We start from the raw sequence: 24,872 nt of genomic DNA, 5'->3' as shown, positions 1-24,872 counted from the left end.
TTCCTGAGGGGCTCGTCCAGAGTTCAGTTGCCTATGTTTGCTTGGGGCATTACAGTTGCTGTTCTGCAGAAAAACGAGTTTTGCAAAACTGAAAGCACTCAGCAGATGCAAAAGTTCAAACTCATCATTAGTAACCATTCCCTGTAGTGCTTCCTGACTGGGGCCCCTCCAGAGTTCAGTTGCTAGTTGCAACAATTCTATGACCCTGCTCTGACCCTCACAGCAGGCTCATAGAATAGCTACAAGTAGGCCACAAAGGTCCTGGAAAAAAATTGCACTGCAACAGAAAGCAAATTACAGATAAGGAAGCAGGTGCCAGACTGGAATTTTAAAACAGTGACACATTAATAAATCAACCCCAAATTAATTCATGTCAGTTGAAGCAGGGCAGGTGTGCTTGTTTTTCCCCCCCGTAATCTACAGTGATGAACCAGAGGGTGGCATTGATGTACCAGAGGGTGGCATGGGTGAAACAGGGTGGCAGTGGTGAAACAGAGCATGCTGTGAACCTGTGATGATGAACCAGACGTAGAAACAACATAGTCGCGATTGCGAACTGGTACAAGACCCTCGCAAACTGGCAGAAACCCTTGCGAACACAAAAAAAAATCTGCAAGTTCGCGAGATTTTGCGGATTGCGAGTTCGCAAATACACAAATTCGCGAACGCCAGATTTGCAAAATTCGCCCATGCTTACTCGTCATTCAGGAATCGGGAAGCAAGCTTTTTGCCCTGCTCATGAGGTCAGGTTTTATACCTTTTCTCTATCTAAATTCTCTACATTCTACATTCTTTCAACAAAATCCAAGTCTTTCATTGGCTGAGCCATGTCAGTCCACCGTTAGGTCATTTTCGAAATTTGACCAAGACTGGGCTTTTACATAAGCCTTATTGTTCATTCAATTTCACGTTTCTCAGTTTCCTTAGAAATGTTACATTTTTCGAGCTCAGAACATTACTTCCTAAACTTGGCAGACACATCTTCTTCCTGTCCTTGGGCCTTCTCCCCAGGAGCACATTTTATTCAAGCAAAAGTCTTTTCTTTTTATTAATAATGTTTGTGCAGCAAAAATCTCCATTACGTAAATGCAAGGCTCCATTCTGGACAAGGTTTCTTTCACGTCTTTATATTTTCCCAAGCCACTTTTTAGGCCTCACTTTGGAAACTATTATTAAACATACACACGACCTCAATTAATTAAAGAATTGAGACCCATTCTGTTACCCGCCCCCCTTCTAATAATTAACAGGGTTAATTATGTTATCTAGCAGAAGCACAGCCAGGCAGCTTTTATAATTACTATTCCTCCAGGAACTGGCGAACCCCATGAGCTTTTGGCACAAAAGGACATAACATAAGCACATATAATAAGCACATGCCATTAGTTAAACAGCCGCATTTAATACTGACAAAGACAATAGACAAGGTTAGTTTATTATTTTCTTCTTTGCGTTTGCAACATAAAGCACATTAGTTAATCCCGCGTGTAATGTTTGCAATTTTAAACTAAGTTGATTATTACTTTTTTCCGCATGCTTATTAGTCAAGTTATATATTATGGGAGATTAACTTCACAGGTTAGAACAAAATGTTGCTCTTCACCCTGCTCCATCAACTCCCTCATCTGGTGATTTCAAAATCACCGAACAATACCCAAAAACGTATAAATTTTTAACCCTTGAACACGTTTTGGACTTTCTTGACATTAGTATTTCTAAACTTTAGACTCATCTGTTTTTCTGCATTTTTCATATTGTGCTCTCCGAAACTCTTCTAATTCTATCTCTTTTTCTTTCTGTTTTCTGAGTTTGAAAAATTCTTTTCTTTTCTATTAAGTGTTTTCTTCTCTTGTGTATCATGCAACTAATTTTAAACAAAAGTGTTATTATAGCTATGACTAATAAAGGAAAAACTATCTTACCTATGATTGAACTACCAATCTCTTGAAACCAGCGTTTAATTGTTGCAAATCTTTTAGCCAAGCGCTCTGAAAAACTTTCATCTTCCATGGGTACTATCTCACTATGTAGCTCAGTAATGTTTCTTATATACATCTCTATATTCTGACTCTTATCAGGAATATATGTGCAGCAGTGTTGAACATGCAATATCCCACAGACTCCACCCTATTTAGCTAGCAGAATGTCTAATGCAAGATGATTCTGCATTACCATGGATCTCATGGCAACAAGTTCTGTGTCAACTAATTGGAATCCACCTGAAGTACCTGTTGATAATCTGTCAACAATTGTGGACAATTTTCTAATTTTGTTTGCATTCAGGTTTATTCCTACCATAGCTATTAACCCACCAAATATGTCTCCCAAAATTTCTGAAAAGCTTTCTCTTCTAAATCTACTCAGGTGATTACCAATTTAAAATGAACCCTTTGCATTTCTATCCACATGAAAAATGTTTGGAAAAACTAAACCTTCAAAACATGTCCCGTACCAGTGGTCAGAAAGACTGTAATAAGCTTTATCCCCACAAATGAAATAAATTTCAGGAAAAATTGGATCTTTACCTCCTTTAAATTCCCAACCCCCTACAATACGATAGGTATCTTCACATTGACTTGCACCGACGAAGTAGTTATCAAATTGGGTATTATCTCTCCTTATACAAAGTTTTCCACTAACAGGTTTATCTATGTGAATTGCGACATTAAAATTTCCACCATTAAGCTTTTCATCTTCCAACTGCCAAAATTTAGACTTGGTCTGTTTCGTCATCTCATTTCGCTTATAAATTGCCCTCCTCTCTTCCACCATATTTGAAAATATTTCCTCTTCTGTTCTCAATTTACATGTTAGATTATTTTTAAAAGCATACTCATAAGTAGGTTCACTAGTCACTAAGAAAAATTCCCTCATCTGTTTAGCATATTTCACTTTATTCAAGCTTTCTACAATTTTTAAATTTGCAAAAATCTCATCTAAGTCAGAGTAATAATACTCCAGACGTCCGGTTTTATAAAACAAACTAGCTATTACACTACATGTCAACCGTAAGTAAGAGGAAGCATATTATATGTCACACCCTCTGACACAGAAGTTGGTAATTTCACACATACATAACAATCTTTTGCGTTCATCACCTTAACGTATTCAGATAAAAGTCTTGAAAAAGTTTTTCTAGAAAAATCTCCCACAGATCTATCTTGATGAATCTCCGGTTTATGTACAATGACCTTATTAGGGTCAACAATCTTGTCATGATTGACCACAGCTTTACTAGTCATGTTAGCTTTATACATTTCTTTATCTATTCCAAAAGGAAAAATGACAGCTAAAATTAACCAAACTAAAATTATTAGAACTACACATATTAAAGACAATTTGCAACATCTTTTGAGAATTGAGCATCTCGAATTATTATTATAAGAAAGCATCTTTACTAAAAATAAAAATAAAAATTGAAAAATCACTAAACATACCCCCTATTTTTTAATTTTTTTTATTTATCATATAACTTTGTTTTATAACAGCTTTTCTTCGACCTTATGTCATACATCAAATGTGTTTTCCAGCTAACACAATTTCTTCGACCTTGTGTCTCCTAACACAATTTTTTCGACCTTGTGTCACTTCAAAGAAAATCAGTCATTGTCACTTTCATTGTCTAAATTAATCTGACTACTACTAATTTCTATTACTGGTGGGATCACTATGTAGGACCACTCAGGTGACTTATACTTCTGATTTGGTTTAATTATTCTCTTTGGCCTATTACTGATCACTTCTATTCTTTTCTCTGTTTGCTTTTTCTTATTCAAGTCTTCTTCTTTTTGACTTGTAATCTCATTCACCTGCTCTTTTGCTCTATTCACTAATTTAAATTTCAGGCCTTCATTTTCACTTGGCCAATTGTCTCCTTTTCTTGTTAACCTCCTTTTTGGCTCTGTCACGTTATATTCTACTCTCCAAGCTCTTTTCCTTGATCTTTTTACTTTTGATTCATCTCCACTGTCATCTGTTTCACTTTCTGTGTTATCAGCTGATTCATCAATTATCAGTTTTTCTGAATCAGATTCTTCTTCAGATTCAGGTACTTCTTTACTCAGCAGTTTCACCTTGTTAGGAACAGCATCCTTATAGCTGGTACTTGGAATTTCTTCTTCTTCTTCTTCTTCTTCTTCTTCGATTACTTCCAATCCACCAGTTTCAGAATTTTCGTTCCTTCTTCCAAAGTTTCCAATCTGCTTTTCAATACTCTCCTGGTCTTGATTTTGAATCACTTCTTGTTCAGTTTCCTCTTCTGCTACTTGATCTAGCAGATAATTTTCATTTTCTTCTTCAGAATCTTGTATCACAACTTCATCATTCTCTTCATTCAATGCTTCATTCGCATTTGAATCTTCCAGATCTCGACTTTCTTGTCGATCTTCAGTATCTGGATTTCTCTCAGGTTCTCCTTCTGAGTCTGAATCAGCTGTTGTATCACCTTCTTCGTCAGGATTTTCAGGTGGAGGGACTTGTATGGTATGACTAGCATGGATCCATCTTTTCAGTCCCCTACACTTTATTGCATTTGTTGTGACCAGTATCACCTGTCTTGCCTTTTGCCACCTTGGTACTAGGCAATTCCTTCTTCGATGTACTTTTGTCCTCACCCAGTCTCCTGGCAACAGATCATGAGCTTGTTCTTTCTCTTTTGAAAGTACTTCAGTTCCTACCTGGTGGAACACAGAAGTCACCAAGTCAGATAGATTTTTGCAATAATCCATAATTGCACTATCATATATGCTCAGTAGTTTATCAACTGGAACAAATGCTTGTCTCATGACCCTTCCCATTAAAATTTCGTAGGGACTCAAACCTGTTTTTCTGTCTGGAATGCTTCTCAAAGTCATCAAAACAAGTGGAAGGGCATCTGTCCACTTCATTCCAGTCACTAAACACATCTTAACTAACCTGTTTTTTATTGTACCATTCACTTGCTCAACAACTCCTGATGCTTCTGGTCTGTAGGCACAATGCAATTGTTGCGTTATTCCTAGTGCTTCACAAATCAGTTTTAGCAATCTGTTTTCAAAATGTGTGCCGCGATCTGTCTCAATCGACACTGGAAAACCATACCTTGGTATGAGTTCTCTCAAAAGCAATTTTGTGACAGTAATTGAATCATTGTGACATGGTTGAAAAACTTCCACCCATCTTGAAAACAAACAGACTATCACCAATACATATCTGAGTCTGTTTCGAGGTGGCATTTTGATGAAATCAATCTGTATTCTGGTAAATGGACCACCCTCCCGTCCTATGGGTCCCATGCTCACAACAGTCTTTCTGTTTCGGGTAATCTGTTGGCATATGAGGCATCTCTGGCAAAAAGACTCTGCAATTATTCTGAATTTTGGATTGTCCCAAGTTTGCCTAAACAATCTAATCATAGAGTCTCTTCCAATATGTCCTGGACCATGGTACATGCGTGCCATGTCAGAAATCATGCTGTCTGGCATTACTGGTCTGTCATCTTTGTAACCCAGATCTCATCTTCCTCTCTCTGCCTGCATCCTGCTTTTAGCCATGTGTCTTTTTCCTCATCATTTGCCTCATCTTGTAACTGTTTTACTTCTTGCCAAGTTTCAACTACAGATATTAGCATAAGTGAGTTCAAAACATGGTTATTATTTTTTTCCCGATTTACAGACACATTTTGTCTTGCGCAAAATTTTGCTAATTCATCAGCATATGCATTTCCCAAAGTTACATAGTCCACTCCCTTTTTGTGGGCTGTGCATTTCACCACAGCAATTTTTTCTGGAAGCTGTATTCCGTCTATTAGTCTTTTAATCAACTGAGCTTTTTTTATTGGTGATCCCGCAGAAGTTAAATAACCTCTTTCAGACTAAAGCTGGCCATAGTCATGGACTACGCCATAACCATACTGACTATCAGTCACTATGGTAACCTTCTGGTCTTTTCCCAGTTCACATGCACAAATCAAAGCAATTAATTCTGCCACTTGAGCTGAACGAATTCCTTTGAGACTGGAAGCTTCAATTACATCTGCAACAGTACACACTGAATATGCTGCAATCAGAACACCATCATCTGTTCTTAAGCATGAACCATCAACAAATAAAACAAGATCTGATTCAGGCAATGGGACATCCTTAATATCCTGCCTTGGTTTTGTACAATAATCTAATACATCCAGGCATTCATGATCAACCTCATCTCTGACCTCTGTTTCAGTAGTGTCAGGTAATAATGTGGAAGGATTTAAATTTACACATCTCGAAATTGAAACGTTATCTGATCCCAGAATAACTTTTTCATATTTTGTCAACCTGTTGTTTGTCAAATGCTGTGTTTTGCTTCTGGTGAGGAGAATCTCAACTGAATGTGGGACGTAAACTTTAACTGGAAATCCCATTATTATTCCTTCACTTTGTTCCAAACTCACACTTGTTGCAGCTACTGCTTTTAAGCAACCTGGTAATGCTTTTGCAACAGGGTCAAGAACAGCTGAGAAATATGCTATTGGCTTTCTCAGTCTTCCATGTCTTTGAATCAGAACTGATAATGCACAACATTCTCTCTCACTGCAATACAGCTCAAACTCTTTTTCGTAATCAGGCATTCCCAATGCTGGAGCTTCACACAAAATTATCTTTAACTGTTCAAAATCTTCTAATTCAGTTTTTGTTAATTTAATTGGGTCTTTTATGTCTGCTTTTGTCAGTCTCTGCAGTGGTTTTGCAATTACCTAAAATCCACTAATCCGTTGGGGGCAATAACCTACCATTCCTAGAAACATTCTAACCTGTCTCTGTGTTTTTGGAGGTTGCATTGCTTGAATCATTTTTATTCTTTCTGTTTTCACTTGCCTGATTCCTTTTGCAAATCTGCGACCAAGATATTTTACTTCTTGTTTGCAAAACTGTACTTATGCAGGTGACACTTTATGTCCCTCATCGGCCAGGTGATTTAAAAGAGTAATGGTATCTGTTACGAAGTTCTCTTGTTTTTGCAGCTACAATAAGATCATCAATATACTGCACTAACGTAGATCTTCCTGGTAATTCTAGATCTTCCAAGGATTTCTTTAGCAACTGATTAAAAATAGATGGACTCTCAGTGTACCCTTGTGGGATTCTACACCATGCTAAAATGCGCTCTTTGAACCGGAACGCAAACATTTGTTGGCTTTCTGGATGCAATGGAACAGTAAAGAATGCATTGCATAGATCAATAACTGTATACCATTCTGCATCATGCAAAATCTGATATAAAATTACCGCTGGATTTGGTACAACTGGGCAACATGGAACAACAATTTTATTTACTTTTCTCAGGTCCGGAACAATTCTGAAAGTTCTGTTTGGCTTTTTAATTCCCATAATCGGTGAGTTACATGGGCTACTCTTAATTTCTCTTAGAACTCCTTGTTTTATGAATTTGTCCATTACAGGTATAACACCTTCAATCACTTATGGTTTCATTTTATACTGGGGAATGTTTGGGTAATCTGCTCCTTGTTTTATTGTTATTTATACTGGATATACATTTTTCATTAAACCCATTTCATCTCCAGTGAAATCCCAAATTTTAACATTCACTGTCTCTTTTAGTTCTTCAGGCAAATTGTTTTTATCAAACACAGGAAATAATTTGCTTTCTTCTGCCTCAACCATTGACATTGTTAATTTGTAAAGTCCATCCTCTGATAAAGTTTGCAGCTCAATACCGTCCGGTGAGCAGTATATTTTGCAATTCATCTTGCAGAAAATATCCCTCCCTAATAGATTTACAGGACTGCTATCACAAACTACAAATCTATGCATGTCCTTAAATTTACTTATTTCAACTTCAACTGGTTCAGTTAGATCTGTTTTAATTTGCTGATTAGCTACACCTACTACTTGGATCTTGTCACCAGAGATAGGCAGGTTTTCTATTTCCACTCATCTAACAGTAGAACGAGTAGCACCTGTATCCACTAGGAAAGTAATTTCTGCATCATTCACTTTACCATTTACAAATGGACCAGATTGATCTACCTCAAGAGTGGCTCCAAGCACACACTCTTCCTCCTCGCTCAGGCACCGTCAGAAGTAATCCTCAGATTCACTCTCATCCTCTTTCATCCAAAATTGTTGAGACACATTTGACACATTCACTCTCGGTGATCTGTTTACCTGTTCATCTCCTCAGAATCCTGTTTCTGTATTTTATCTCTGCACATTTACACAGGTTGGAAGTGGCGGTTGTGGTATCTGACTTTGCTGATTCACTATGTGTCGCTGTAGCTGTTGCTGCTCATTTATCTCATTCTGCATCTGTGGATTTAATGATGTATTTTTTACAAAATGTCTGGGCGGATTTTTACACTCGCGCTTCCAATGTCCAATTTCGCTGCAATTAAAACATGGGAGTTTCTTTTTCAACTCTTCTATGTTTCCCATCAACTTTGGTTTATTATAATTACCTTTAAATTTCCCTTGATTCTGATCAACATTTTTGTTTAAAGTTGCTATTTGCTGTCCAGCCACTTTTACCTGTGCCCACATAGCTTTTTCTTTCAGCTTCTTTTGTTTCGCATCTAATTCATCACTACAGTATTTTGCTTTTCTCAAACTATCATCCACTGTGAGTGACTGCCAGCCAACAATTCCAGTTCTTATCATCTCACCAATTTCAGGTCTTAAGCCATATACAAATCTGTATATGAAATGGCTCATATCCTTTTCACTTAGATGCTCATAACCACTCTATTGTTTAAATACCAGCAGTAATCTTTCATAGAATGAATGCACTGATTCTTTTGGCTCTTGGGGTGTTCTGTATATTTTAACCCAATCCACTTCTTTTGGGGGAATCTGGTTTTTCAAAAACACAATTACTTTATCATACATTTTCATTACATCTGGTGAAGGGGCACCTGTTACCTTATCTCGAGAGGGTTCTTCTCTAGGCCAATCTATGGAAATTTTACATTCTGTCCAAAGATCTGATGGGACAACTATGTCAAAGAATCTATCAAGATCAACCCACAGGACTTTTGAAACTTTCACAAATCTGTCTACCTGTCGATACCATTCTACAGGTTTTTCTCTCAATCGGGGAAAATAATTGGTGAACATTAGAATGTCCTGCCTTGTCCAAGGAACATGCACATAGCCTCCTCCTGCTATTTCTCTCATTGGAAACTCTTTTGCCTCTTTTTCTTTTTCTCTGATAGGAAAAGCTAAGGTTATTGTGTCTTCATCTTTTTTCTTCGCCCATTTTACTCTCCATTTACTTAATTCACCCCATTTTCTCAGAATCACAATTAAATCTTTTATATGAGTTATTCTTCCTGCAGTATTCAGATTTTCAATGTCTTTTTCAGAAAAATCCACTCTATAATTTGTCTGCAAACTCTTCTGCTTACTTAAATCTATTTCTAATTCAAAAGCCATTTCCTCTAATTGGTCATATTTGATTTTTGTTTTCCATGTTATGCTTTTGCAAATGAATAATAATTCATCATCCTGATATGCTTTTAATCTGTCAGTTCCAATTGTTCCAATTATTAATTCCTCTATGTCTGCTTTCAATTTTGCGACATCAAGTAATTTACATTGTGGGGTTTGTGCTAAATCTATTTTACTCAAACTTTTTACCGGAGATCCAGAATCAGAATCTGCACCAGTTGGGGTTTTACATGACAAACTTTGATTAAAAGTTAAATCAGACATCATCTTTTTTTCTCGATATATTTCGCTTAAATCTGAATTACATTTTTCAGTCACTTTCTGTGTTTCTGAATTCAATGGGACAGTTAAAGCTGAATGTCTAATTTCTTTTTGATCAAACACTGGGAGAACAGGTCCAATTGTTACAGGCACTGTTACTGCTTCCATCATTTTGTTAACTGCTGTATTAATTCATTCGCAGAACGAATGTATTCTGACGTATCTGGCAATCCCTCATATCTTTCTGTTCTATTTCCATTTCTTGGGGTTTCATTTCTTTGAACAGGAGTTTCAGTAAAATTACTATTTTCTCCTGATATATTCGAATTACATTCTGTTTCTACCCTCTCAGGGGTTTTTCTGATGCTCTGATTTGTCTCTGGAGATGTCTCTACTCTTTCAGGCGTTCTTTTAAAATTCGAATTTGTTTCGGGAGATGTCTCATTAATTATTTCCCTTGGAGGAGCACTTGGAGAAGTCCATGTACAAAGTACTGGTTGATAAGGTGGTGGATTTCTGGAATAAATTTCTTCTAATACCGCATCTTCCGAATCACTTTCTTCTCTAACATGTTTTTTCTTTTGGGAACCCTTTTTACCAGATGTCTCATCAATTAGTCTCTCTAGGTACAAACCATCACACATGTCTGCTTTTCTGCATCAACGCATTCTATCCTCATGTGTCTCTCTATGGAAACCCAATCCTGTTCGCTTTGGTATGCCTCTACTTTCTCGTTCGAATTCAAACATTTCATCCTCCCATTCGACTAAAGCTTCAAATTCAGTAGGTCTAGGCTTTGGTACACGTTTCATCATCCTTTCTCTTTAGTTTCTCAAGACCGCTATGTTAAACGATCCATTTTCCGGCCATGCTAAAATACCATCATTTTCAGTATATTTCATCCAATTCTCAATCCAAAGACAAGTATGGTAACCATATTCACCTAACATATAAGCTGCTGGTGTTTTGTACTTATGGATTATTCTTCCATTTCGCGTTGAAATTTTCTTGTGAGGTTTAATTTTATTTTACAACTTCTGAAACCATATAAGTTTCTTTTTTCCTTTCATGTAATAATAATGTATTTTAAACAAATTTTCCTTGCTTTGGTAAAGATCGTAAAAATGTCCTTGTTATTCCGCCACGCCAACCAATCTGTGCGCGAAACTCACTAACTAACCAATCAGATTAAGCCGCGTCACTGTTCTGCTCAACCAGTAGAATTACTGTTTTTTGGGATGAGCCAATCAGCTGTAAGCTCGTCTTGTCACGTGAACCAATCTGTGCGCGAATACTGTGACGTATGTTAGCCAATCACAGCGTGACTCTTGTGACGTATGCTACCGCTGCAGCTTCTGTCTCTCCCTTCGCTCCTAACACTGACACCTCCTTTACAAAATTTTTTCACAACGCCATATTTACAAAACCTTTCGATAAAATTCAGTTAGTAACACCACAAAAAACAAACCATTTGTCTATTTCACTTTCACAAACAATCAAGTATTCTTTCGCGTGAAATAGATGACGCTATTTTCACAGAATATTTAAATTCGTCGATAAAGTAAGGCTACTTCCCTTACCGAAGTGGAATACTACATTTAGTGGTTAACCTGTGGTTTTATAGCATTCGAAGACTATTTTATGCCAATTTTAGTATTCTGTAGTATTCTTTTTGTGAAGGCTAGTGCATGAAGACTACTGATATGTGAGTGATTATTCTTGAACACTAACTGAATACTAAGCAAATACTTCTTTGCTAACCGTATAGTCTTCATTTACAATGCAGAACTTTTACTGAATACATACAATTTGAATACTACTGCACTTTACCCAGACTACTATTCAAGCTGCTGCTGAATACTAAGCAAATACTTCTATGCTAACCGTATAGTCTTCATTTACAATGCAGAACTTTTACTGAATACATACAATTTGAATACTACTGCACTTTACCCAGACTACTATCAAGCTGCTGCTGAATACTAAGCAAATACTTCTATGCGAACCGTATAGTCTTCATTTACAATGCAGAACTTTTACTGAATACATACAATTTGAATACTACTGCACTTACCCATAGCGGCCGATTCTATAAAAAGTTATGTCCAAAGCATTTTGGGTCAATTGCTAAACCAAAAAGGTATGGCTAGGCTAATAATCACAATCTTAACAAATAAACAGGTACACTAGTAGATATTTCCCAATTACACATGAATAGGTGGGAGGATCTTACATTCCTCAATAATATATTTGTTTGAATTAATGGTCAAAGTATTCCAATACTCGGTCGACTTTTTGGTTTATTTTCAACAGTCCAAAGATAACAAGTAAAAGTATAAGGGGTATCGGTAAGGCAATGAACAATATCCACAATCAATGACAGAAGCCCATTCATTCATCATTGAAAACTCTTGGAAAACTATATGGTTGAATTTAATTTAATTTTCTTAAGTACATTTGATAATAGCACACAACAGTGTGAATTCCTATGGTGTTAAAACCTAGCTTTTACACAACATTTAAAATGTACTTAAAATGTACTTCTAAAAACATTTGGTAAAAGTAAACACATGAAAAGTAAACACATAAAAGTAAACATATCCTTACCGGTGCCCTGGCAATTACCGGTTTACAGTGGGAGAGAGGGTTGCAGTTTAACCCCTTCACTGCTGGCCCGTTTCCGCCCCTGTGCTGTAAACAAATGAACAGGGGCGGGTCATGACGAACCCCAGCCGTCATCAGCACACGAGCACTGTAGTGCATGACGGCTGGGGTTCGTCATCAGCATGGAAGGGGTTAAAGTGATGTGTATCATTTCCGATCACAAAGGATTGTGTATCATTTCCTAGTAATTCCAGGGTGAAGTTTTCTAACCCCCATATCAGTTTTTCAAATCTTCCGAAATGTATGGTACCTTTTAAAGATCTGGGCATGTAGATTTTGGCTAATACAACAGCATCCACTAATCTCTCTCATAGTGATTTGGGAATTTGCATACAAATGACAATTTTGTGGTACAAACAAAGCAGAACTTCCTACTATTTCCGAAATATATACTGCTATTATCTTGTTCCAACTTGGGACAACTTGATGGACATTGCAGTCACTGGAATATGTGTTTACACAATGCATTGGATTTAATAGTGCCAAGTTGTGAGTTTTTCTATTTATGTCTGTGACCTGGATAAATTTCAAAACTTTTCCAAACTGTATTTCTGAATTATCTAAATATTTTATTGTACTTTGGTGTAGGTTAGTGTTTTAGGGTTTAGGGTAGTGCTGGGGGGTCGTGCACGGTAGTGTTTGAGTGTGGGTACTGGACTGGGGGTCGGGGAGGGTCGTGATGGGGGTAGTGTTTTAGGGTAGTGTTCTGGTGTTTGTGTAGTGTAGGGTAGTGTTTTAGGGTTTAGGGTAGTGCTGGGGGTCGTTCAGGGTAGTGTTTGAGTGTGGGGACCGGACGGGGGGTCGAGGGAGGGTCATGCTGGGGGAGTGTGTAGGGTTTAGGGTAGTGTTGTGGTGTTTGTGTAGTGTAGGGTAGTGTTTTAGGGTTTAGAGTAGTGCTGGGAGGTGTGCAGGGTAGTGTTTGAGTGTGGGGACCGGACTGGGGGTCGGGAAGGGTCATGCTGGGGGTAGTGTTGTAGTGTTTGTGTAGTGTTTTAGGGTTTAGGGTAGTGCTGGGGTGTGGGGGTCGGGGAGGGTCATGCTGGGGATAGTGTTTTAGGGTAGGGGGTAGTGTTGTGGTGTTTGTGCAGTGTAGGGTAGTGTTTTAGGGTTTAGGGTAGTGCTGGCGGTCATGCAGGGTAGTGTTTGAGTGTGGGGACTGGACTGGGGGTCGGGGGAGGGTCGTGCTGGGTGTAATGTTTTAGGGTAGTGTTGTGGTGTTTGTATAGTGTAGGGTAGTGTTTATGGGTTTAGGGTAGTGCTGGGGGAGGTCGTGCAGGGTAGTGTTTGAGTGTATGGATCGGACTGGGGGTCGGGAAGGGTCATGCTGGGGGTAGTGTTGTAGTGTTTGTGTAGTGTAGGGTAGTGTTTTAGGGTTTAGGGTAGTGCTGGGTGGTGTGTGGGGGTCGGGGAGGGTCGTGCTGGGTGTAGTGTTTTAGGGTAGTGTTGTGGTGTTTGTGTAGTGTAGGGTAGTGTTTTAGGGTTTAGAGTAGTGCTGGGGGAGGTCGTGCAGGGTAGTGTTTGAGTGTATGAATCGGACTGGGGGTCGGGGAGGGTCGTGCTCAGGGTAATAATTAGCCAACTCTTGTGCCTTTTCCAGTGCTTGTTTCTGGGTTAAGAAGAGATTATGTGCATGAGGTGTACCGTGTTCATTTCAATCCACCTGTTTACAATACTTTTACTTACTGTTTGTAAGTTATGCGGTTTTATTGTGTCCCACCAGGAAATGATTGAATGTCCTTTCTGATATTTATATGTTTCCCTCGTCGTCATTGCTCGATTTTGCTTGCAAAAATGTGTCACTCATAGTCATTCAAGTATTTAGACTAAATTTATGAAAATGTCACACATGGCAAACTGAAACCTTGACAACTATGCAATGGGTGTCACACAAAGTGCCAAACATAAGCAGCTGAAATGCCACACGCAGTCACGCTGAAAAACGAGAAAAATGTCACAAATAAGCCAATTGAAAACCTGACAATTATAAAGTAATTGACAGACAGAGTCAGACGTTAGCATATCGAAATGAAAGGTTAAAACGTACTGTGCATTTTTAAGTCGACAACGTACCGTATCATCATACATGCCTCATTTAATAGAAGATCGAGGCTCGAGTATAGTGGCCATCTTGGAGTGTGCAATATTGCGTCTGTCACAAACGACGACAAAACAAAGGCAGAGAAATCTGTTTTAGCGTAGAAGCGGCTTCAGGATATTGAATCCTTTTATTTTACAGACACGTCCCATGTATAATAAAAAATGTTACATTTTTGAAATAAGTTAGATTACGGAACGCAATAATCTATTCTGAGTAAAACTTTTAGTTTCATAAATGCGTAATAACTGCAGAATTCCTCCCATCTTATCTCTGCGCAACTAAACTGGACAATGCATATTTAGCTTTACTATATTCGGATGATGGCTGAAATTGAGGCACAGCCGTACCCTGTCCCTTTTTTGTTTCTAGGGTCATGTGGTAGCTGTTTTAGGGGGCGGGACTTCGCGCGAGATTTTATTTGAACAGTACGGCGCGCTCTCGCCCTCTGTGAAGATCGCCAAAATGACGCGCCAGCGATTTGTCCAGGAGGGCATCACTTTGAAGAGCACTGGCACCACCAGGCAGGCCGGGCCGGCCGCAGGGGGGGGGTCCCGACCGTCCGGCCGCATGTGTGGCACGCAGCTGAGCCGGCGAATGTCTCTGGGCTGGCGCGGCTAGCCCCACACAGGAGGACGAGCGCGGCTGCGGCGGGGGAGCGCCGCGGTAGAGCCTCGAGGACAGGACTGGACTGGACAGCAGCACTGCAGCTCAGATGACCTGAGTGGAGTTGGGTACTCTCTGCTTTATAATAGCGCGCGCTGCATATTCCCCCCATTCATTCCTCAGTCACACACTTAACAAATGATGATGAAAAAAAGGTTCACGCGGCGCCTCATGCGATCTGAAATCACATTGTTAAATATGCGCAAAGTAACTGTTGGAATATAAATACTCTTTTATTGTCAGACCCGCCTCCCTTTAATGTACTCTTGCCCCAACAGCCTTTGCTGGCCCTGTCACCTATGTGTGTGTGTGTGTGTGTCAGTCAGCCGACTATTCAGAGACTTTTCTGAGGCCCAATGCTGGGCAGAGCTGCCTGCGGCGGCACGGAGTCCGCGAAACAGCTTACCTCTGTTGACTGTATATATTAGGCAGCTGACAAGAGATTGGTCAGGGGCCTTTCACATCCTGTTTGCATACAGACTCGGCCCAAAATATAACGAAATATACTGGAATCATAACATCACTGTACTTGGGATGAATACATCAAACTTTTCGAGGCATATATCGTGAATAAAACTGTGCAATTGGTTAGTACGATTTGCACACCCAAAGCAAAATATTAGCTTGGATTTCAGTGTAAGAACACATATCAAAACATAAGCAACCGTACATCAATGGATCCAGCTGAAATCACCGCAACAGTTCAAAAGGAAAGGATGCAGACTTCAGATTTCCAAGTTTTAGCTTTATGAGTATATTCTTCCCACTTGCTAAATCAAAAAAATGAATGCATAAAGAACAGTAACATGATACATTTCACGATAAAGAGGAAGACTCACATATCTTCCGGCATCTATACGAAAAACATTATATTGCATAGTAGGTGAATTTCTTTGGAGCCCCGATTGGAAATAAGTGATTTGAACACCTTTACAATTAAGCTACTTTAGCAAATCACGCATTTTATCACGAATATATAATGACAGTGATGTTCACACTGAAACTTAAATCAAAAAAGCTGGTTATATTGCACGTCATTGCCTCTTATTGCAAAAGGAGAACTAATTATTGTGTTGCTTTGTAGTGTATAAATTGCAACTAGTTATTCACATAGTAAGGACTTGCATGCATTGTAGAGCAGATCTTTACGCAACTTTAGATGGGACTATTTATATGCATTTGTGCAAATGAAATAATCATTACTAATAATCCGTGGCACAGAGAACGGCCTGAAGTCCACACTGCAGCTGCTCAGCTTTACATTTAATTGATTGCCAGAGAGGAGCCATTTTCTGCAGACCCACCCGACAACACACACAAGTGTCCAACCTAGCCTTGTTTAACAGTACTATCATGTTCAAGGGCACTAGGTTAGTGCCCTTCCATTTCTGGTGCTTTGCAGCACTTTTAAGATTTTCTAGGTGCTCAAACGGATGTACTTTATGAGAGTTCTATGTTTCCTTAGTCTTCATTGCTTGATATTGGCACGCGAGAAAGTGTCACTCATAATCTTTGAATGTCACTCATAATTACACTGAAATTATGAAAATGTCACACATAAGCAATCTGAAACCTTGGCAGCTATGGGGCAGTGCGCAGATCGTGGCCGAATTCTTCTGTGAGTAGGGTCTCGCCCCCCCCCCCACATGCGCAGTACCCCACACGCTGCTTCATCTAGTACCGCTGTCCTTCAGAGATGTTCTAGATTTCCAGTTGCAGTGCTCCTTTCCAGTTGTTATGCAAGACGATCACTCAGGTCTTTCCCATTTGGGGGCGGACAACAGCACCCTAGCTCTCAAGACAAGAGGCGGGCGTTCTTTTAGGCATGCACTTGATGCTGCTTTGTTTTTAAAAGTCATTTGAAGCTGTAGGTCCAGGCCTACCAAACTGCTATCTCACCCCTAACTCCCTGCATGTGCTGCCTGTGTCATTTAAGTTACAGCTGCTTGCTTCCTCAGCCTGAGGCGTATGTGTATGTTGGCAGCCTAAGGCTGCTTCTTAGGTTGATTATGCTGCTGAAATGAGCTCAAATATGACTACAACTCTGAAAGGTTAATGCAATAGCCACATAGCAAAGGCTGGCTCTGTTGGTAAGCACCTTTATTTTGCATGTTTGGCGAGCAATATACTACGTGTTGTGCTTGTTCTTTCGTTTTCTGCTGCCTCTCGTTTTGTGAGAGGGTGTTTGATACCTTGGCTTAGTCAATCAGAACTTGAGAAAGATGACCTGAGTTTCTCCTCCAACTCTCGAATCCGTGTGATGCCTAAAGGGAACATCATATTCACACGGAGTGAACTCAGAACCCCAAAGTGAAAAACATGGAGCACTCGAAGCTTGGGACATAGTTGCAGGCTTTAGATTAGAAACCATATGTTTTTTTTGGTTTTAACCTAGTACATTTATGTTGTCCATCAGCACATTTGGACTTTTGGTGCACTTTATAGGTCTAGTTTTCTTGTAGACTAAAGTCTGCCTCTCATGGAAGAATTAAACAAAAATAACTTTGAATTGCCACCAATGCACTAGAAACGTGGTTTCATTCTTACTCTAATGACGGATGCCAGCCCCGGGGTGCTACCGCAGCTCCCTTTTAACGTGAGGCACAAGTACAGAACCCTGCACAGTCAGGAGCTCCTCTGCTTCTTCGCTGCTGGGTTGGGTAGAAGAGGGTGACGCCGTGAGGCCTGTTAGATTAGTCTCACTTTACTCCGTTCTGCCTGGGTGAAACAGGGGAGCAAAGGCTGCTCCTAACACCCCCCCCCTCTTCCAGGGCATGTTTGCCTATGGTTAACACACACACTTTCACCACGACTGCAGCAGTGTAATGTTACCCGAGAGGAGAGACTTTGTCAGGTCTTCTCGATGTGCACAAAGGTCAGGCCTGCCAGAAGTGTGTGAGAATAATAACACACAACGGAGCAGAGTTAAGGTATGTGTGAAGTTAACAAGGCGATAGAGTTTAATTTAAGACTTACTAATGAGCCAGCCCAGCTAACGGACGACGAGGAGCAGCTCTGCTACGACGACGGAGCACATCCACTGCAGCACGCATTGACTTCGGAAGTTCGGATGGAAAACTGCTGGACTTCACCTGTCAGGACTCCTCAGCCAATGCAAGACACATAAGCATTGGAGGAGGCGCGACCCTCCTGCAACACACATAAGCATTGGAGGTGCGTTCCCCACCCCCATGCGCGTGACCCTCCCCCCCTGCGCGTCCCCCGGCACGTGACCCTCCCCCCGGCGCGTGACCCTCCCCCCGGCGCGAGACCCTCCCCCCCCCGCGCGTGACCCTCCCCCTTCCTGCGCGTGACCCTCCCCCCCCCCTGCGTGTGACCCTCCCCCCCCCTGCGCGTGACCCCTCCCCCCTGCGCGTGACCCTCCCCCCCTGCGCGTGACCCTGCGCGTGACCCTTCCCCCCCTGCGCGTGACCCTCCCCCCCTGCACGTGACCCTCCCCCCCCTGCGCATGACCCTCCCCCCCCTGCGCGTGACCCTCCCCCCCTGCGCGTGACCCTCCCCCCCTGCGCGTGACCCTCCCCCCCTGCGCGTGACCCTCCCCCCCTGCGCGTGACCCTCCCCCCCCTGCGCGTGACCCTCCCCCCCCCCCTGCGCGTGACCCTCCCCCCCCTGCGCGTGACCCTCCCCCCCTGCGCGTGACCCTCCCACCCCCTGCGCGTGACCCTCCCCCCCCCTGCGCGTGACCCTCCCCCCCTGCGCGTGACCCTCCCCCCCTGCGCGTGACCCTCCCCCCCTGCACGTGACCCTCCCCCCCCCCTGCGCGTGACCCTCCCCCCCTGCGCGTGACCCTCCCCCCCCTGCGCGTGACCCTCCCCCCCCCTGCGCGTGACCCTCCCCCCCCTGCGCGTGACCCTCCCCCCCCTGCGCGTGACCCTCCCCCCCCTGCGCGTGACCCTCCCCCCCTGCGCGTGACCCTCCCCCCCCTGCGCGTGACCCTCCCCCCCCTGCGCGTGACCCTCCCCCCCTGCGCGTGACCCTCCCGCCCCCTGCGCGTGACCCTCCCCCCCTGCGCGTGACCCCCCCCCCTGCGCGTGACCCTTCCCCCCCGCCCCTGCGCGTGACCCTTCCCCCCCCCGCGATCCCCCCCTTTCACAATCATTGCCGTTAGTATTCAGTTAGTATTCATATATTGCTCACAAAGAATACCACTAGTCTTCAAATAGTGATCCGTTAGTATTCAGATATTGCTCACAAAAAATACCACTAGTCTTCAAATAGTGGTCACAATCAATGAGACTAGCCTTCATTTTGCTCTTGAAATGGCACAAGAGCTGTAGATAAACACTAACAGAATACTACTAAGCTTCAAATACTATTCTTCTAGAATACTACTAGTCTTCTTTTAGCAATCAATTGAAGTGTTCATCATGTATTTGAAGGGTAGTTGAGTAGAACTAGTATTCCCTCATTAGCATATTTCGGCTCGTGGGCATACTACTTAGTCTTCATGCGTACTAAATGAATACTACGTTTTAATGGTAAATGAATACCACTGTAAACACTGAAATCACACTAAATGAAGAGCTTCCATTTTGGTGAGGGTTTACCCATTCATTTACGCACATTCATATGGAAAGGATCCCTAATCATTCATTCATAAATCTTCAGAAGGACTTTAACCTGCTAACAGAAATACTCATTCGCCAGTAAGATAGACGACGCTTCCTTACCCTTCACTCAAGCTTAGATAAATTCTACTACTCTTTTCACAGTGAGTTTTAAGACAGGACAGAAGTATCCCTATACTCGAAAGCTACGATTTCATAGACAATCCTCGCTATACATTCTACCTTACACACCTAAATCCCTAAACTTGTGCTGTACAGCCTCAACACTTGTGATATACGGCGATACCACTTTTTTGAAACAGATCAAATGCACTGTGTAACTTCCCCTGTCACACTACTCAGCACTGGCCAGTAGAACTACGAATTTTCACACTGCTGGAAAAAACCTTTCGACTACATGTAACAACTGAACAAACTTAACATGTTTTAGACATGTATCCTATGTATTTCCATGTAACATGTCAGTTACCATAGTAACCGAACTCTGCTACCAAGTAATCGATCCAGCGCTCCTATTGAAAAACTGTCTCGCAAACACTACCTATTACCTCAATACTCACCCTTAATCATGAAACTCTCAAAAAGGCCCATAACACCAATGAGACAATTTTTGAGCAACTGAATCAAGTGGTCTGATTAATAAATTCACTCACTTAATATTTACACTATTATATACAACTGCAGTTTATCATCTTTTACTATGGTTTTAAGCAATTGTCATATATTAAATCAAACCAATTAAGGCGATTGGATCAACTGATAGTAACTAGACCATGAATAAACAAGACCAGCTTGTCTTTTCGAATCTAATTTTTATTGGCTTTATTCTTCATAAAGAAAGAGCATTTACGTTTTAGAATCTTTATTTTTAAAGCAAATAAGAAAGCAGCATTTCATTAGAAAATGAATTATTAAACAGACATTTATTAAAGCAAAATCAGAAACATGAAGTATCAGCAAATAACAGTTTCCATACCCTAATTCTATTTCCCCGTCTATTTCTCACTTCACCTGAAAAGGAAAATACCATTTAAAGTCTGCTGTCCTTACGTGCGCCAAAAGTCCATCAGTACGTCATTCAGGAATCGGGAAGCAAGCTTTTTGCCCTGCTCATGAGGTCAGGTTTTATACCTTTTCTCTATCTAAACTCTCTACATTCTACATTCTTTCAACAAAATCCAAGTCTTTCATTGGCTGAGCCATGTCAGTCCACCGTTAGGTCATTTTCGAAATTTGACCAAGACTGGGCTTTTACATAAGCCCTATTGTTCATTCAATTTCACGTTTCTCCGTTTCCTCAGAATTGTTACATTTTTCGAGCTCAGAACATTACTTCCTAAACTTGGCAGACACATCTTCTTCCTGTCCATGGGCCTTCTCTCCATGAGCACATTTTATTCAATCATATCAACAAGAGAGGTAGGGCGTAGACACTCCTGTGCCCCGATTCAATGTATAATAAACAACAAAGGAGTGACTGTGATACAAAGAATATATTAAATGTGATAGTTGTGAAGTTTGTTAAAAAACAAACAAACTCCGCTGTGCGCCGCACGCGTGATCAATGCTCACACGCGTGTAGAGCACAAGTCTGGGGGCTTGTTGGTCACACGGTCATGGGTGGGGGAAGGAGAAGAAGTAGGGTCTCCTCCCCCCACCCATGACCGTGTGACCAACAAGCCCCCAGACTCTTCTCCTAGTTGGGAATAGTGTTTTGGGCATAATCTGGGACTTTGAGACTACCCCGCTGTGTGCTCTACACGCGTGTGAGCATTGATCACGCGTGCGGCGCACAGCGGAGTTTGTTTGTTTTTTAACAAACTTCACAACTATCACATTTAATATATTCTTTGTATCACAGTCACTCCTTTGTTGTTTATTACACATTTTATTCAAGCAAAAGTATTTTCTTTTTATTAATAATGTTTGTGCAGCAAAAATCTCCATTAGGTAAATGCAAGGCTTCATTCTGGACAAGGTTTCTTTCACGTCTGCATCTCTGTCAGCCATATTTTCCCAAGCCACTTTTTAGGCCTCACTTTGGAAACTATTATTAAACAAACACAAGACATCAATTAATTAAAAAATTGAGACCCATTCTGTTACCCGCCCCCCTTCTAATAATTAACCAGGTTAATTATGTTATCTAGCAAAAGCACAGTCAGGCAGCTTTTATAATTACTATTCCTCCAGGAACTGGCGAACTCCATGAGCTTTTGTCACAAAAGGACATAACATAAGCACACATAATAAGCACATGCCATTAGTTAAACAGCCGCATTTAATACTGACAAAGACAATAGACAAGGTTAGTTTATTATTTTCTTCTTTGCGTTTGCAACATAAACCACGTTAGTTAATCCCGCGTGTAATGTTTGTAATTTTAAACTAAGTTGATTAATACTTTTCACCACATGCTTATTAGTCAAGTTATATATTATGGGAGATTAACTTCACAGGTTAGAACAACATTTTGCTCTTCACCTTGCTCCATCAGTACTTTAGTGCGGTAGATGGATAGTAGGATCTTAATCTCTAGTCTATAGTCTGAGGGGATAAATATTTGGTGGGACAACCACTGACCAGCAGTGCCTGGTCAACGCCAAGGCTGTCAGTGATGGCTCATTATAAACAGAGTTTATAACCAACCATGACTGAGGGCTCCGGTGTTGAAGCTGAAGGCCGTGCAATTCTTACAGTGTATCAGTGGGTTAAGAATAATAAAATAGAACTGTACTCGCCCACTGCATGCCTGGCTCACCTCTGGTCCTCCTGCTTCAGTCCCTTGGTGCTACTCTGATCTGCAGGCTGCAGCAGTTCTCCACAACAATTGAGTGCTGCTCTCATGCTACTGATAATGTTAGCACCAGGAGAGCAGTGCCAGGATTGGCTTAAGTGTACTGCCACGATGCTCCCACAGGCATTGGGGGCCTATGCCTGCTCTCCACCTTGCTGTCTTAGACAGCTGGGTGGAGAGGCTTATACTGCTCATGTCAGGCCGGCTGCCACGAGACAGCCAGCCAAAGTGACATGCACACTGTAAACTGGTGCAATCCACTCCCTGTTGCCAGTCAGCAGAAGTGGCCCCAACCCCAAACACGGTTCAGACTGGGGAAAGGGAAAATTTAAATGGTATACATTTATTTTATTACCATTTTATTTTTCATGGTGTGCGGCACTGTCTGTTGGGGGGGTGACACTCCTCTGCCCTACTGGAATGACCACAGCTGAATGAATGAATGAATATTAGTTTTCTAAAGCACAAACTATGCCCTGAGGTGTCAAGGCGCTGCGGGAGGGGCTGTTGGACAGAAATAAAAGTAGGGCTCAGACTGGAGTACCTGTAAAAAGCCAGGTCTTCAGGGCCTTACAGAACACAGAGTGAGACACTTGTCCAGAAATATCAGCAGGGAGGGAATTCCAGACCCTAGGAGCAGCGATGGAGAAGGCTATGTCTCCCCATTTAACTCTCCTGAACCTAGGCACTACCAGGATATTTTTACTGGCTGATCTAAGCTGTTTAGAGGGAACATAGTGCCGAAAAAGCCCTGTCATACCATCTGAGCCTAGGTCATAAAAAGCATTGTGAGTAAGACAAAGAGCCTTTAACCAAATTCTTCAATTTAAAGGGAGCCATTGCAACTTGCTGAGAGAAACGGAGACTGAGTGGTATTTAGGAAGATCCATCACCATCCTGGCTGCTGCATTCTGCACGAGCGGCAATCGACGCACAAGGCATTTATTAATGCCCAAATAAAGGGCATTACAATAGTCTAGTCTGGACAGGACTAAGGCAATAACTGCCTGCTTTCGGGAGGCGAATGAAAGAAAATGGGAAATCTTTCTGAGAATCCTAATAATCCCAAAGCAGGTGGACACTGTTCTATTAATCTGAAGACTCAGAGAGAGTTGCCCACTATGACCCCTAGGTTCTATCCATGTGATACAGGACAAGTACATGAACCAAGCGTGCCTGGCCAAAAATCATTGGACCAGATATTCAGTTGGTTCCCAAAGATCAGGACCTCTGTTTTGTCCCCGTTAAGTTTAAGATAGTTCTCCACCATTCAAGAGGAGACTGCCTGCATACAGCTTTTGAAGTTGGTGGCAAATTCCCTGATGTTGTGGGCACTGGACACCATGATTTGCCTCCAATCCAAAGGATCTGACAACCCTGGCAAGTGGGGCAACATAAATGTTGAAAAGGGTCGGGTCAACGAGGAGCCCTGTGGGTCTCCACATAACAGACTGTTGGGAGCGGAGTATAAAGGACCAATTTTCACAGTTTGTGCTTGATCACTAAGGAAGGAGGTAAGTAGCATGATGACCGTAACCCCAACACCCATCTCCCTGAGCCGTTCCACCAGTCTCATGGGAGATAGAGTATCAAATGCTGCGTTAAGGTCAAGAAGGATCAACAGCATCGTGTGCCCTGCATTAACCTGATATTATTGATTACTGAGGATAGTGCTGTTTCCATGCTGTGATCACTTCTAGAACCATGCTGCAGACTATCAAGCAGCTTTTGCTCCCCAAAGAACGAACTGAGATGAAAATTCAGATGTTTCTCAAGAATTTTGGCTGGAACTAGTAAAAAGGAGATAGGGCGATAGTTCTTTAATTCACCTGTAAACAGTGTGGGCTTTTTTTATAAGATGCTTGAACACCGCCGACTTCCAGGGGATGGCCACAGAAATAGCTACATTAAGTACTGAAGTGAGGTGGGGAAAAATGGCCTCCCTTCCCATTTTCCACATCTTCAAAGAGCATGCCTCCATCGGGGAGCCTGATGTAATTGCCCCTAACAGGGGGTCTGTATACTCAGGGGACGGGGGAGGGGGGTGGTAAGTAATGTAGGTACCTCTGCTGTGATTAGGAAAGCATTAAAATGGGGGTGGGAGAGGTTGGGAGGGACTGATAGGGGGATATCAGTATTAAAAGCTTCCAGAGAGGAATATAAATCCATTATTTTTTAGAGTAAAAAGTCTGCCATTCTATTGCAGAGCTCCTGGCAGGAGTCTATTAGATAAGGTCTTGAGGGGAGGAGAGCAAGTTAAAAACATTAAAAAAGGTCTCTAGGGGTCCTGAGGGATACTTAGCCATTAAATGAAATGATACTTTTTCCTCGATAATAGCAGATGTATATTCCCTCAGGCATTGTTTATGTAACTC

At 41.6% G+C, this 24,872-nt stretch overlaps 1 protein-coding gene across 1 annotated transcript in view; it reads left to right on the top strand.

Moving 5' to 3' along the window:
- DNAI4 (dynein axonemal intermediate chain 4) overlaps positions 1 to 24,872 on the top strand; it is a 641,148-nt gene that overhangs the window by 455,202 nt on the left and 161,074 nt on the right. The window lies entirely within an intron of this gene.

This window comes from Lissotriton vulgaris, chromosome 1_1 (genome assembly GCF_964263255.1).
Source record: "Lissotriton vulgaris chromosome 1_1, aLisVul1.2, whole genome shotgun sequence".
NCBI lineage: Eukaryota > Metazoa > Chordata > Amphibia > Caudata > Salamandridae > Lissotriton > Lissotriton vulgaris.
Note: the sequence above shows the minus strand (reverse complement) of the source record. Positions and strands in the feature narration are given on the sequence as shown.